The 14,986-nt window shown below is 39.5% G+C and overlaps 1 protein-coding gene across 8 annotated transcripts in view; it reads left to right on the top strand.

Moving 5' to 3' along the window:
- GTDC1 (glycosyltransferase like domain containing 1) overlaps positions 1-14,986 on the top strand; it is a 195,336-nt gene that overhangs the window by 21,392 nt on the left and 158,958 nt on the right. For all 8 annotated transcript variants that reach the window (XR_004980494.2, XR_008508481.1, XM_054515338.1 and 5 more), the window contains one exon: positions 661-849. The gene's annotated coding sequence lies outside the window, so the exon portion shown is untranslated. The remainder of the gene's footprint in view (positions 1-660; positions 850-14,986) is intronic.

Genomic DNA, 14,986 nt, shown 5'->3' with positions numbered 1-14,986 from the left:
ACCCCACTGTGAGAATACAGGGGTGACACGAGGGGGAGGCAGAGAGAGCTGGGGCAGTTCAGCCTTGAGATGAGTGGGCTCAAGGGCACAAACTGAAATAGGGGAAATTCTGTTACAATCAGAAGGTTTTTTTCTGTGAGTGGCCAAACACTGGAGCAAGTTGCCCTCAGAAGCTCCATCTGTGGAGATACTCAGAACTGGAGGTGGTCCTGGGAACCCTCCTGTTCTCTGGTTTGGGCAGAGGGTTTGGACTGGTCACTCTCTGGAGGTCCATGATTGTGGGATCTCCTGTTCGCCTTTATCTCATGTGTGGTTTGTCTTCAAAAATTATTAGACTAAGGAAGGTATTTGGATAAATATTTGTATGGTGTAGTATTGGGCAGTATTTGGATGGATCTTCTTCACAAAATCACTGAATGGTTTGGGCTGGAAGAGACCTTAAAGGTCATCCAATTCCAACCCCCTGCCCTGAGTAGGGACACCTTTCATTAGACCAGGTTGCTCCAAGCCCCCTCCAGGGCTCGTCTTGGGCACTTCCAGGGATGGGGAGACTGCAACCCATCTGGGCAATGTTTAGCCTCTTCTTAGCCTAAAACAGTTGGAAAGTTAGACCAGATGAGCTCAAATTCTCTTTTCTTTTCTCCCCCCAACTCTATTTAGATTGAAGAATGCTACTACACTCAGGAAAATCACACTTTGAAATCTGTCCATTGGACTGAAGCAGATAGGATGGGTTGGAAGAAATACTGTTCAACACTGAGATCCACAGCCAAGATTCCCAGACTGCTTTGGTGAAGAGCTCTGAAGCAGCACCACCTGGTATTTTACTGCTGCCAGTTATGAATGCAGGTAATAATGCTTCTGATAAATATGGTGTGTTTGTTAGAGGAAAAGGGGAGAGAATTCAGTGTTTGAGAGGCTTGATGGGTTTGAAATTCTTGGTGTTATTAGACGTCTGCTAATGATTTTTTTACTCTGCTTGCCCTGAAATGATGGCATGGTTCACATTGTACTTCCAGTACATGGTAACTCTGACAAGGTTACAGGTTTTGGGAATCAAAGGAATCTTTCTTTCAAGACACAATTAGTAACATGTTTGATTTCTCTTTTTCTCTTTTCAATCAAAGCCTGGATTCATGTGGTTGCAGCAGAGAGGGGAGATGTTAAGATCATGAATGAAGTATGTCTGCTAACAATTAGGCTGCACCTGTACTTCAAGTAGACTGGCTTCATGTGGCTGCAAAAGAGTGACAGACCTAAGTGACAGCTGGGACCTACAGCAAAATAGAAAGGGGTGACCAAAAATATTTGGCCATTCAGATATATACTTATTTACCACTGTGCTGCCTCCCCCCAAAAAATCAACATATGTTCAAACTAATGGTAGTCAGCAGTGAAATGAGATTGTGAAGGAAACTAGTTTGGTGGCCACAAAACTAGTTTCCTTACAATGAGAATTAATAAATTTGGTTGTATCTTCAAGTTAAAATAATAACTTCTGTGCCTCTAAAACTGCCCTAAGCCTGGGCTGTTTAAAGAAACAAGTGGTGTGACATAGGGTGTGTCAGTGCCATTCCTTCTCTTCTCCCCTTTCTTTTCCAGTAACTTCTGAATTCATCAGACAACCTGTACTGAATTTACCAGAAGAGTAGGTGCTACAGGAAATAACAGACTTTCAGCTACTCACATGAAATCCGTGCCAAGGACTCTATATTTTTAAGCTGTGAACTCATTTATGATTAATGTTTTAATTATTTGTTTGTGTCCTAATTTCTGCCATGTTTCAAATTTAATTAAGTTTGAGATACGGGAGTAAGCAACAAACTCCAGGCCCTTCCTTCTTTCTCAAATTGCTTACAACCACCACAGTGCTTTCTCACTGGGGGATTTTGCCAGAGCTGTGATGCCTCTGAGGCTGCCTCTTGCACAGAAGTAGCCTCATGAATTGGGCAGAGATGGAAGTCACCTTACCATAAAGGAGGAGTGTTGTGTTCTGGTGTGTGTCAGCAGGTGGAAGGGGACAGGTAGGACACCCCTGTTCTGAGCTGGGGACAAACGGCCTCATGTGGGGAGAGCAGTGTCTCTGTCTCCCAAATGAGAGAACTTGATGTGATGAGGAAAAAAAGAAATATAGTTCACACTAATATTGCATACAGTGTAATTTTTTTTACCATAAATTGTTGAAATTGTATGTTTTGAATTCCTACTAATGTGCAGCCATCTATGATTTGCATTACACAGGGTAAGGTTTTCAAAACTTTGAGTCTTTGAACTGCCATTCAAATGATTCAAACATTCAGGTGCCCAAGTCTCATTGCAACTCTGTGGTATTTTCACCTTCTCCTTTGAAAATGGAGCTGAATGTTACTTGGGTATTTTTTCTAGAAAACTTAAATTATGCACAATTTCATCTGGTGTGGAGCACAAGGGAAGCACAGGCACTGAAATACCCTGAGCACAGGCAAAGCAGTCACAAGACTGAGGGCAAATCGTTGTTCATTGGGGTGAGTGCAGATCAGGTGGACACCACCAGTGCTGCCCTTGGAGGTGACCAACTTCCAAGGTGTCTCATTATTCCAGGTGTAATCCTGGGTAGGATTACACAACTTGTCCATCTGTGACTCATTTCACACTTCAGCGTGCAGCTGAGTGACTCCATAAACGTTGCTGATTTCCTTGTGCAGGCTTTGGCACCCAAGTGTTATTGTTAAGTGTAAAAAAATAGAGGGTTGGTGTCAGCCTACCTAATTTTTCAAAATTATTGGAGGCTTACAAATGATAAAGCTTAATTCGACACCAGGAAAGGAAGAAATTTTTCCCTGTGAAGGTGGGGAGGCCCCAGCATAGGGTGCCCAAAGAAGCTGTGGTTGCTCCTGGATCCCTGGACGTGTCCAAGACCAGGTTGGATGGAGCTTGGAGCACCAGGGACAGTGGAAGATGTCCCCTGGTTGTGACAGGGGATTGGAACAAGCTGTTCTTGAAGGTCCCTTCCAATCGAAATAATTCTGATATTCTGCAGTTTTCTACTGCTCTGTAGATTGTTGCTGCTAGAAGCTTTATTTTTTTCTGAATTATGAAAACACAGTACTTTAAAATCTCAGGAATATGTCTTAGAGCAAAGCACAACAATACCCTGAGTTCAAGCAGCAGTGGTGAGGAAGGAGCGCAGACACTTGAATCGTGTGGTTACTGCTGTGAATGTACCTCAGAGACTAAAACTAGAACCCTTTCTCATGCTCTCCCCGTGCAGAAGAAAAGGCAAGTGCAGACCTTGAACTGGTACATGGTATGTACTCATATCTGTTTATTCATAGGCTGATAGGTTTTTTTTTCTGACAACTTAAATTTGAATATTATCTACTGGAAATTTCACAGGATTACGGTAAACAGGTAATAATTATTTCTAGGTGATTTCCAGTGTGTCAGTCATTAACTCACTGTTTCAGCTTACTTGGTGACACTATATTTTTTTTTTTTTGTTTTCTTAATGAGACAATGCTGTTGTAGTTACTCAGATGTTTACTGGGAAACAACAGCTGGATGGGTGCTAACTGAAACCTGCCAGTTCAACTGGGCCAACGTGCTTGATAGGACCCTGGTGTACTCAGAATACATCTTGCAGAAGTAAATCTTAAAATGCCAATTTTCTGTCTTGTATCTTTTATTGTTGGGGTTTGTTTTTGTTTTTTTTAATTTTTCATAGATACAGTCTTAGAGCAGAGCAATTCTAAGCATGTGTTATGGGCACACTTACAAACAATTTGAATATATTGCTTAGGATGGGCTCAAAGATATAGAAGTATGTATTTTTATTTATATACATCCCTTCACTTTAGAGATATTTAACTTTTATTGGCTTACCTTGTAGCACACAGAGATGTGGACCTGTAGAAAGCAATATTCTCACTGAGGCAGCCTGTGCAAAAGTCTTGATCCTGGCTCACCTGTAGCATCCAAGTTGTGCAATAAACCTGGATTTTAAAGTGTGGTAGTTTTGTAGCACTGAACGAGCTTTCTAGGCTGACTGGTTCATCTCAGGTTAGAATGGAAACTAAAACCCCTCCCTGCATGTAGAGGGGGAAGCCTAAAGAGGAAATAATGACTTAAAATATGCTTTCATCTGCTGTACTGAAAGAAGATAAAGGTGGGTTGGTTTTTTTTTTAAAGTTTTTAATCAGACAAGCTGCGTTTTGTCATGTAGTTTTCTGGCAATTTAATTACAGCCTTAAAAACACATAAGTGACTGTACTGTCCTAAAAGCATTTGACAAAACCTAATTGTGTGTCCTGTGGTCAGCAAAAACTTACTGGTTGGGGTTGCATGTTTTTAGTCTGTGAGGCTATTGGCAGCTAAAAGAGTTGTGTATTTCTATATCCTTTGTAAAGCTGTAATGAAAATGAAGTTATCATTGTGAAGCTTCCAGTTTTGACAGTGAGAATGGCCCTTCGATCTCTGAAGGCTGCTGGATTCTCCATATAAGTTGAAACCATAAACATTTTATGGCACAAGATGAGTTGCTGAGATTCAAACATAAATTTTAGAAAGAAAAAGGAAAAAAAAAAGAGTGAATGCCTGCATCCGTGAATGTATTGAATTGCTGCAGTAAAGAAGAGCCATATGGTATTTTGGTAACTTCTGGGCATTGGGAAATTATAGATTACAGGTGAATTGGACCTGCAGACATTCTGGGGGTAGGAATGACTTTATTTTAGTCAAATAGTGCTTTTTGTTCAGTTTGTATTGTCCAGATTGCTGAAGAATTTTACCAGATTAAGTATTTCTATGTATTAGTCATTGTGGAAGGAGAATGGAGTCCAAGACCATGGGCCAAAACCACAGTCTGTAACTTTCTTTTTTGCATCGAAGAGCATACAGGGAAAAAATATTTTCCTCTTCATTCTTTGAAAATGAAAACAAAGGAGATTGACATCCTTTTACTCTTTCAGTCAAGTGTCACTCATCCTGAAGTTGTAATAATCAATTCAGAATGGCTACTTACACTTCTTTACAAAATTGGATGAAAGAGCTTTGCAGATAAGTTAAAGACCACAGGAAAAAAAAAGCTCATAACTTCATAACTTTAAACTGAATTAGTTGTTTCTTTGAATTGCTTGTTTTTAGTCATGTTGCCATAGGTATCAAAGCAGAGAGCTATTATCATTCCTTTGTAAGGATTGCTGCTGTTTTATATTCACGTTGCAGCAGATCAAAGGATGGGTCTGCAGACATGGAGGGGAAGGTGCGTTGTTTCAAAGATATGCAAACACACCTAGAGCGAGTTGGTCCAGGTACTGAGGATGCGCTGACAGGGATTTGCAGATGGCAGCAGCATTGTTTCATTCCTGAAAATCTTTATCTTAGTTGCTAAAGCTTTTTTCTGAGTTTTTTTAATCTCTGCCAGCTAAAACTTGCTCAGATGCTGCTGCTCCCTATACTTACAACTTTGTCTTGCTGTTTGGAAGGACTTGGCTTGTTAGCTGCCACTGAGTGTTAATGGTACATCCTGCTCTTACTGACCTGTCTTCAGCTCTGCTTCACCTGAAATGATGTCTCCATCTGAAATGATTTGCAAAAAAACTGTTGAAACTCTTGCCCAGAGAACCTGTGGCTACCCCATTCCTGAGAGTGTCCAAGGCCAGGCTGGATGGAGCTCTGAGCAACCTGGGATAGTGGGAGATGTCCCATGGCAGGGGGTTGGAATGAGATGACCTTTATGGTCTCTTCCAACCCAAACCTTTCTATCATTAGGGCTTTGGTACCCTGGAAGAAATCTGAAGGCCTAAACATTATTGGAATGGAGGAGTGTCTCAATAGTTTCTGCAGTGATTGTAACCAGCTGTGCATCTTCGTGTATGCAGTGTGCCAATTACTATCAGTCTGTGAATTAAGGGGATGTTTTGGTTCAGACTTTGGGAAGACCTTAGAAGCACCTTCCAGTGTCTAATGGGGCTTCAAGAGAGCTGGAGGACAACTTTGGACAAGGGCCTGGAGTGGCAGAACAAGAGGGAGTGGCTTCATATGGGCAGAGTTAGATGGGATATAACAAAGGAATTCCTCCCTGTGAGGGTAGTGAGGCCCTGGCACAGGCTGCTCAGAGAAGCTGTGGCTGCACCTGGAAGTGTCCAAGGCCAGGTTGAATGGGGCTTGGAGCAACCTGGTCTAGTGAAAGGTGTCCCAAGCCTATGGCAAGAGATTTGGAACAAGATGATCTTTAAAGTCCATTTCCACCCAAACCATTCTGTGATCAAGGAATAAATAGAAAAAATTAATTTTGGCATCAAAGATAACACATCAAGTGTTAGTGCAACAAATACTGAGAAGGTTTTAGTTTAACCTTGTGCATAACTTCCTATGTGTGACTGCCAGTAATTTGGGTGTGAGCCACTCACATGCCTGATGCTGCTCCCCATCACAAAGAAGTGATTGTTTTATTTATTTTTCAATAAGCATATCTAGTCAAGTCATGGAAACACAATCTAAATGAGCAGAGCCCCCAGCTCACTCTTGCAAGCAGAGCTGTTGGAACCTGCAGAGATTCTTGTACCAAACCCAGGGTATTTGGGAATGATGATTATTGTTTTTACACTTGCATCTTTTTGTACTGTTTTTATTTAGTGTCATTTCACTAAATAACAGTTTAGTTTAATCCTAACTTGAAAGACCTCCTTTAAAGCTGCATGCAGTGACTGATTTTCTTTTGAAGACTTGAATCTATTTACAGAATCTCACTACTGTTTTTAACTAACTTCTTTGCAATGTTTTCTTTCAACTTTGGAAATTCATTAGCTGTAACACTACGTGTAAAATGTCTTCAGTCTTTGAACTGATGTTTTATTTAGAAGCCTGGCATATCTGTGAATCTAAATTAAAAACAAAAAGCCATTTAGTGAGGAAATAGTTAATAACACAACATTACAAATAGTGTCTGAAGAGGCTTTTAGTTTGCTCAGGAAGTTTTCATTTTCTATAATTTGCTGCCTCATTATTTGTAATAGTGAAACTGCTCCTTACCAATCCTACCAATCCCTTATATGAAGAAATAAAAGTGGTGTTGACAGTTCTGGGTGGAAAATACTGAGTTAGGCTTACTGGGCCATATTCTGTATTGAAGTGAAATATAAGAACCCAAACTGTTGCCTGGAGTGATCATTTCCATGATTGCAAACAGAATTCTTAGTATCTTTTTGGAATGGCTGAGACTCTCCAAAGCTTATGACTAAATGCACCTCAAAACGTTCATGTCAGCTGGTCCAAAATTGAAGTAAAAGAACCTGGAGGTGCATATTCACAGCTGCTCCAGGAGCTGCTCTGGTGGTGCTGGTAGATGGTGTTCTCTCCCCAACTGCATCTGTTATTTCAAGATTGGGATTTTGGTAGTCACTAAACTTCTCTTTATCATGGATGATTGATCTTAAAAGTCTTCTAGTTTGAATAATTATGCTTTACATACTTTTTCCATCCCAAATTACCTGCTGTTTTAGTGCCATCAGTGCATAAACTCATAGTGGATAAATTTTAAGGTGATTTTGTTTTTAATTAGTCATTGAGGAAGTTGTTTTAATAATTTTAAAAAGTTAAGTAGCATATCTGAAGAGTTGCCAACTTGTACTTTTTTCTTAGTTTATAAAGCATCAACATTTTTGTCAAAAAATTGTGTGCTAAGTAATTGTGTTCTAATTGTGTGAACGTGATTAGAGGGATGGAGCACCTCTCCTACAAGGAAAGGCTGACAGAATTAGGATTCTTTAGCCTGGAAAAGAGAAATTTCAGGGTGCTATAATTGTGAACTTCCAGTATCTGAAGGGAACCTACAAAATGAAGAGAGATTATTTTATATGGTCATGGAGTGACCAAGGGGGAATGGATTCACACTGACAGGGGACAGAGTGAGATGGGATATTGGGAAGGAATTCCTCCCTGTGAGGGTGAGGAGACCCTGGCACAAAGTGCCCAGAGAAGCTGTGGCTGCTCCATGCCTGGAAGTGTCCAAGGCCAGGTTGGACAGGGCTTGGAACAACCTGGGACAGTGGGAGGTGTCCCTGCCCATGGCAGGGGGTGGGACTGGATGAGATAAAAGGTCCCTTCCAACCCAAACCACTCTATGGTTTTGTCTTTTAGTGAATAATATGAAATGACTGTTTGCAAGTCACATACATTTTGTAACTGCTGCTTCTTCCAAAGCAACATCTTTCAGAAGGTTCAGTGTGTTCTCTTTGAATATAAAGCAGTTTGGTAACACTGGAAATGCTTTAGAGAACAGCAGAGAGTTGTTATATTGAAAGACTTGAAGAGGCAATACATTAGGCTAAAAGCAGTGGCAGTACCTGCAGAGCTCACTGTACGTGCCCTTAAGCAGAAGATAATAATTAGTTGGTTGTATTCCCCTGCAAACCCTGCCCAAGTGTCGATGTTTATGAATTGCAAAGATCACCAGCTCAGGCTCTGAGCTGCCAGAGTTGTTTATGCCCTTTCAATTTTTGATGTACCTGTAAGATGCTTTGATGAGGGCATTTAATCCAAAGGGATTTGCATGCCATAATCATACCTCTGATGATTCCAGCACAAAAGTGAGGGTAGTTCTTCAAAATGTTGTGAGTGCTCGCTTCCACTTCAGTATTACTAATGAACATTAAGAACATCTCTGAAAAAAATCTTCATATTTTGTTGGCCAAACAGGATTTGGTTGCTTGTGGGATGATGGTCATTAAAAGTGGTGAAGTATCTGCTGTTGGGTAGCCTGAGGAGTGAGAAGTTGCTCACAGCTTGGGGATACCTGCTTTGCTAATTAGTTCATACACATTCAGCTCAGGCAATTTGCACTTCAGTCAAAAGGAAATATTTGACTAGAATCGAATTTTCCCTGTCATTCTGGTACAGTGGGTTCTGCTGCTGTCTTCCCTAAAACCACAGGTGTAAGAACTTTGATTTAAATAAAAATAAAATGTAAATTATAATACCAAATTTATACAGAATAGGAGTATTTTTATGTATAATTTGTAATAAGTTAAAAAATATATAGTGTCTATACATATATATAATTGTTGAATTTTTACCATGTGTATTTTAACGCACAGGTATGCAGGCTCCTTAAAGTTTTACCATTTATTTTATTTCAGGAGTCTCAATGTTTCATTGCATATTCCTGTAAATACAGCAAAACTAGTAAAAAATAAGATAAAAAATAGGTCTGAGCCTCCTTGTGCCAAATATTCCATGCTTGATGGAGATGTGGTGAGCTGGTGTGTAGCTTGGACTAGTTGAATTTGAGGGGAAAGAAGTAAAATTGTATTTTCTTTTTTTCAGCTGGAAAATGTTGTTAACATGAAGTCTTAATATGAAACTCCTTGAGTTATCAGGTTTGACTTCTGCTTAGCAAAAGAACCATAAATTTCCACTTGGGGATGGAAGAGAAAAACATAATTATTAGTATTAATAACAATTATTTTCCTATCACAGAATTACAAAATATTTGGGTTGGAAGGAGCCTTAAAGACCTTCTAGTTGGTTTTGGTAAGTTTAAATAAAACATAAGGAAAAAAAAAACAACAGATCCTGTGAGTATATATTACCTGAACCATATTTAAGCCAATTTAAATCTGAGCTATCTCCACTGAAGAATAAGAGTGGGAGGAGTTTTTCACCAGGCAAGGCAAAATATCAAAATGACAAATTACAGTAGCTGGGCTGAGGAGATGCAGCTAATTCCTGAGCTGCAGAGCAGGTCTCTAAAAGCTGTGGTAAGGCTATCCCCAGTATAAATACAGCTGGTAGCATTTGGTGTAATTCCATTAGTTGTCATGGCTCTGTTTAGGAGGTCCCATTGTGGCAGTGTGGGACAGTGCTGGTGGCTTCATGTGGAGTGTGACTATAAAGCTGGGACGTGTGTGTTCATCATCTTATATAAAACATACACATGCATATAATACTTGTTCATAAACACCAACTAGGTAACAAAGAGTATTATTATACAATGGCTGTATATATCAAAATATGTAATATAGATTATTCCATGTGAGCCCAGTCCTGGGAGCTCTCATGTGAGTAGCTGCAGCTCGAGGGAGGCTGGCAGAAGCAGACCTGGTGTATTTTTTAGAGTCTTTGGTTAACAGTAGCCCTGTTTCAGCCACGTGCTTTTCTGGAAAACAGCCTTTTCTTAGAAAATTTTAAGCCAAGTGGCATTTTATCTTCAGTTCTGTAGCAGATAAGAATTTTTAGATTGCAAGAGATAACGTATCATGTGTTGGTAGCCTCCATCACAGTTTCTCAGTAAATCTCCTCTAGGAGGTTTTTCAAAGCTTTAGTTATGATCCATTAATGTAAAATGAGTTAATTTAACCTCAGATATTTCTCAAATGATGGTGTGAGCAGAATCTCTCATCCTGGGCTTTCTTCCACTACTTACCTGTTTCTGGTTCTTCAGGTAAAATAAAGTTACTCCTCTGCTCTAACAACTCTACAGAATTCACACCTTATTTTTTTAATTACCTGTTTTCAAATATAGCTACTTATTTTCTGAACACTTAAATACAGGGCAGTAAAGAGATTAAAGTGATTTAATTGTAAAATGCAGCCCTATCTAATACCTTGTATTTATTTTACTGATCATTTAATGTAGGTGCTGCTGGGATAATTTGCCAGGTTGGTGAAAACTGAAGATCTCTGTAACAAAAAAGACATATATTTTTGCAGCAAAAAATTTAGTACATAAAGTTATTTGGACATCCCAGCAAAAAAAATTGCCTTACTGGTGTAATTTAATTGAAATGATATGTACAATCCCAGTAACCTTCAGGCAGAAATAAATAAAATCTACAAATAAGGAGGTTTACACGTGCAAAATATAAATTCTATGAACATAACTGGTGCATTTGAAGAGACTGAACAGCAGTTGTCAGAATTCTGTAAGAAAATGATTGCTCGAGAGTTGTGAAACATGAAGAGAAGCACTTGTGGAGTCCCACCTAAACCTTGTAAACAGGGCATTTTTTTTTTTTTTCTTCTGCAAGAGGTAAGCAGTTGCTGCAGAGTGTTACTACTTCTGTGATAGTTGATTCATCCCTTTGCTATGCAAATTTTAAGTATACAAGGACTCAGTACTTTTATTTAAGAAATATGCCTGCAGGCTGTATTGGTAGGCTTTAGGGAGATATCTGGTTTGGTGTGAAATAAATAGTTGTTCAAAGATCACATGAATTTATGTCTTAGAAGATGAAAAGTGACGCTGTGAGCGTTTTGAGAGCATCCCCCCCTGTACCCAGCACGTGAGCTCGCCCCTTGGTTTTGGTGTTTCAAAGCAACCTCACCAACCTCTTGGAAAATGAGAGCAGCAATGTGGCACCTTAGAAATGCAAGAATTAGGGCTTGAATTTGAGGCACCCCAAGCTCTGGGAGTTTGATCCTTGGAGTAAATCCTCACTGGTCCCGGTTGAAGGAGTAGTTGCCTTTGCTCCAGCTTCTGTCTTCAGCCCATTTGAGGCCTCAACTTTTAATGAAGGGATTTAAATGCCATATTTCATGTTTATGTGCTAGTTGTAGGCATCCAAGTCTGCATATTTTGAGTAAAACAGGAGGAAAAAAAACCAAACTGAAAGCATTTGAATGAGAGACTGCTTTGGTATTTACAGTTGGTGTTGAAGATCTGTCTTGCTAAGGAGACCAAAGCATTTACTTAAAAGCCTATTTGCTGCCTAATATGAGTCACATTTTAATACACAAGTACAAAGTTATAATACAAATTTAATAAAAATTAAGTTGTAAGCCAGCTATTTGATTAAGCCCATCCCCTTTTTATTCTGTGACTTTCAAAAATATTAGTCAGCTCCTCCTGCAGTGTGAAATCCACTCTTGGTGCAGTTTTACTATCCTTTCTCTCACCCAGCATCCTTCTTTCTGAAGTAGCTTTTTTCTGCTGCAGAGGAACAGCATGTTTGGGAAATACTTATTTATTTTCTGTGACTAACTTTATCTTCATTTATATAGGGAGGACTTTTATGCCTTAATGATCTAAATGAAAGAAATTAACTTGCTCGTTACCTTTTGGTATAGATGACTGCTACTTCTGACTTTAAAATGTGAATCAGCCCAGAAATGTAAGTGCTTAAACTTGTTTATTGTGTGCATTCACAGGTAATAGTCACTGAAATTAAAAATTCTGATGCTTGTCTACATGAAAAAGTCATTACAGTGATTTAGAGTTGATGGAAATAAATTGCTCTTCTCTAGGTGAGGTGGCAGCAGCCCTTCCTCATGTGCTTCCTGTGTCTCCTTTTCCCTACCTCCCTCAAATGTACTTCTCATTTTAACTTTGTCATTTTTAATTCTGTCCTATTGTTTCCAGTGAGAGGGATTAGTAAAGATAAATTTTAGCTTTCCTAGCATTAACTTTAGCTTATATCTGTCACATGTTTCCTAGCTAAACTAAATACTGCTTTTTTTTCCTACTCTGTCACACTCCATTTGAAAGAGCCAGTCTACCTAGAGTTGGGTACTGGGTTTTTAATGAGAAAAAATGATTAATAGTTGTATATTTTCAGAAGTTTGATGTATTTTTTTATGCTGCTAGCTTTTCCTGATTGTTAGCGGCCATGGGAACAGTGTGGAGCTGAGGGCCCCCGTGTCTGGTGTTGCTTGGTGGATGTACAGCTGCCAACCCAATGGCCTGAATGACCTCACCTGGCTGCTGGGAACTTCCAGATAGTGCCAATTAGGCATGGAAGCAATTAAAATAATGTACTTGGCACTGGTGAGGCCACATTTCAAACACTATGTTCAGTTTTGGGCCCCTCATGACAAGGACATTGAGGGGCTGGAGTGTGTCCAGAGGGAAGGAATGAAGCTGGGGAAGAGTCTGGAGCACATGTCTGGGGAGGAGCAGCTGGGGGGCTCAGCCTGGACAAAAGTCATGAATTGGTTGGACACACTTTTCACCAGCTTTTATTTAAAATAAAATAAATTATTGACATGGAAATGCATCACCAAACAATATGAAGTAAACTTCACCTGTGTGTCCTAGCCAGTCAGGATCTGTTACTGCATTTTTCTGTTCCCAAAAAGGCAGTATGTTTATTATTTGTAGAGAGCAAGAGCAGAAAATGGTATTTTATAGAAAAGCTGCCTGTCTGCATCATGGCCTGTACATGTGTGAGAGGTGATATTTTCTGCTGTTGCTTTAGATTTTTCTATAGCACCTGCATGCTTAATTTGCTTTCCAGCCTTTTGGTTTTACCCGTTCTGACAAAGAGTACACAGATAATTGTTAAAATAAAAATTAGCACAATATTTAGGGGTGTTTTTATTTCTGAATTTGACAAAATTGCTACATATTTGCATATTCAGGTTTTCTTAGGTAGTGATTTCCTCCTGCTTATTGGTAATGCTCTTACAGCGACAGTGCTTTGAACTGTCGCTTCATCCCACTTGAAGTTAATTACTCAAAAACCGGGGGGGGGGGGGGTTTATATATTTTTTCAACCAGTTTCCTATCAAGCATCTCCCTCTGCTGAGGATGTCACTGTGAGGTAGGAATAACTGCAGTAAAGTGAAGAGCAGAGCAGTCGAGCCTTTGATCACGCGGAAACGTGAGCGTGTGTCGGAGTTTGCGGCGGCGCGTCCCCACCGGCTGCGCGAGGCTTACGCCGCCGTGTTCCCAGGGTCCCTGGCTTGGGGAGATTTGGGAAGTCCTTAGCAGGCTTGGCAGTAAAACCCAAATATCCTCTCAAGCCCCAGAGTGCTTTAAGTCTTTGCTCAGACTGCTTAGTAGGCACAGAAGGAGGGAGATAATATATTTTTAGCTTTCAAATTCAAAGAAACCTTTCAGTTAAAGGAATTCTCGACAATTTTAAATGCTCTGTTCTTGCCGTGTTTGTACCAGATGATGAGGAGTGGGGTGGTTTTGATTTTTTTCCTTTTGGAGTGGAGGAAAACCTATCCTCTTTAATTTATATTGTGGCAGTTTACAGCATCAAATGGCATACTCTGTATTTCCTGTTCTCTGTAGTTTCTTTGAAAGAATTAGAAAAACAGGCCTCTTATCCTGTGGTGTTGTGAGTAGGACATTGAATATACCAGAATTTAGATACCAGAAGGTTGCTTTCAAAATAATTGCAGTGGATGATCTGATTTTTGTGATTTCATAACTCGTTACCTGCAAAGTTGTACAGGTTATGTGGGGATTTTTCCTGCTCTTGGGGGCAATGAAACACAAAACTTGAAGTAGTTTATATATATATATATATATATATATATATTTTTTTTTTTTAAGAGAAAGTGTCACAGCTCAAGAGAGAAATCTGTAATGTGAAGGAACATGGGATCATAGGGTAATTCAGATTGGGATTGTTCTTTGGAGGCCACCTAGCCCAACCTCCTGCTCAGGGCAGAGTTGGCTGTGAGCCTGTGATACCTCTATCCACGAGTATGTAATCATGGAATACTTGAGTATTGCATGATCTCTCTGGACTGTCTGCATTTCATCTAGTGCAGATTTCTAGTTCACATTGAGGGATCTGACCCACAAGGCTGCATTTATATTCTTTACATTTTAAAATGTGCCTTACAGAGGCTTCAGGTGATTTTTTTCTTAAGATTTGGATTCTGTGTGATCAGAATTCAGGCCGGTACAGAGGGAAGCAAATATCTCCTTGGACTATGTTCTGGGATTATATGTAGAATAGAGAAGTATTTATATTTTTCCTTTGTGCCAACAATGCCTTCCTTGCAGACATTTTTTTCTTTTTCTGTAAAGATTTATTAAGTTTAATAGTTACTATGAAATACTTGTAAGTGTCTCCATTCTGAAAAGAATTGAAAGAGGTCGTTTTTTCTATTGGCATTTGAAAAGCAGAAAAAAGTGACTACTACAACAGAATTTTATTAATGAATGATTTACACTGGTTCCAGCTGTGACCATGTGATTAGTCCTTCACTGAGCAACAATGGATATTTTCTTTCTGCTTTTATTTAATTTCCAAGAATGTGTCATCTGTTA

The sequence above is a fragment of the Molothrus ater genome, chromosome 7 (genome assembly GCF_012460135.2).
Source record: "Molothrus ater isolate BHLD 08-10-18 breed brown headed cowbird chromosome 7, BPBGC_Mater_1.1, whole genome shotgun sequence".
NCBI lineage: Eukaryota > Metazoa > Chordata > Aves > Passeriformes > Icteridae > Molothrus > Molothrus ater.
Note: the sequence above shows the minus strand (reverse complement) of the source record. Positions and strands in the feature narration are given on the sequence as shown.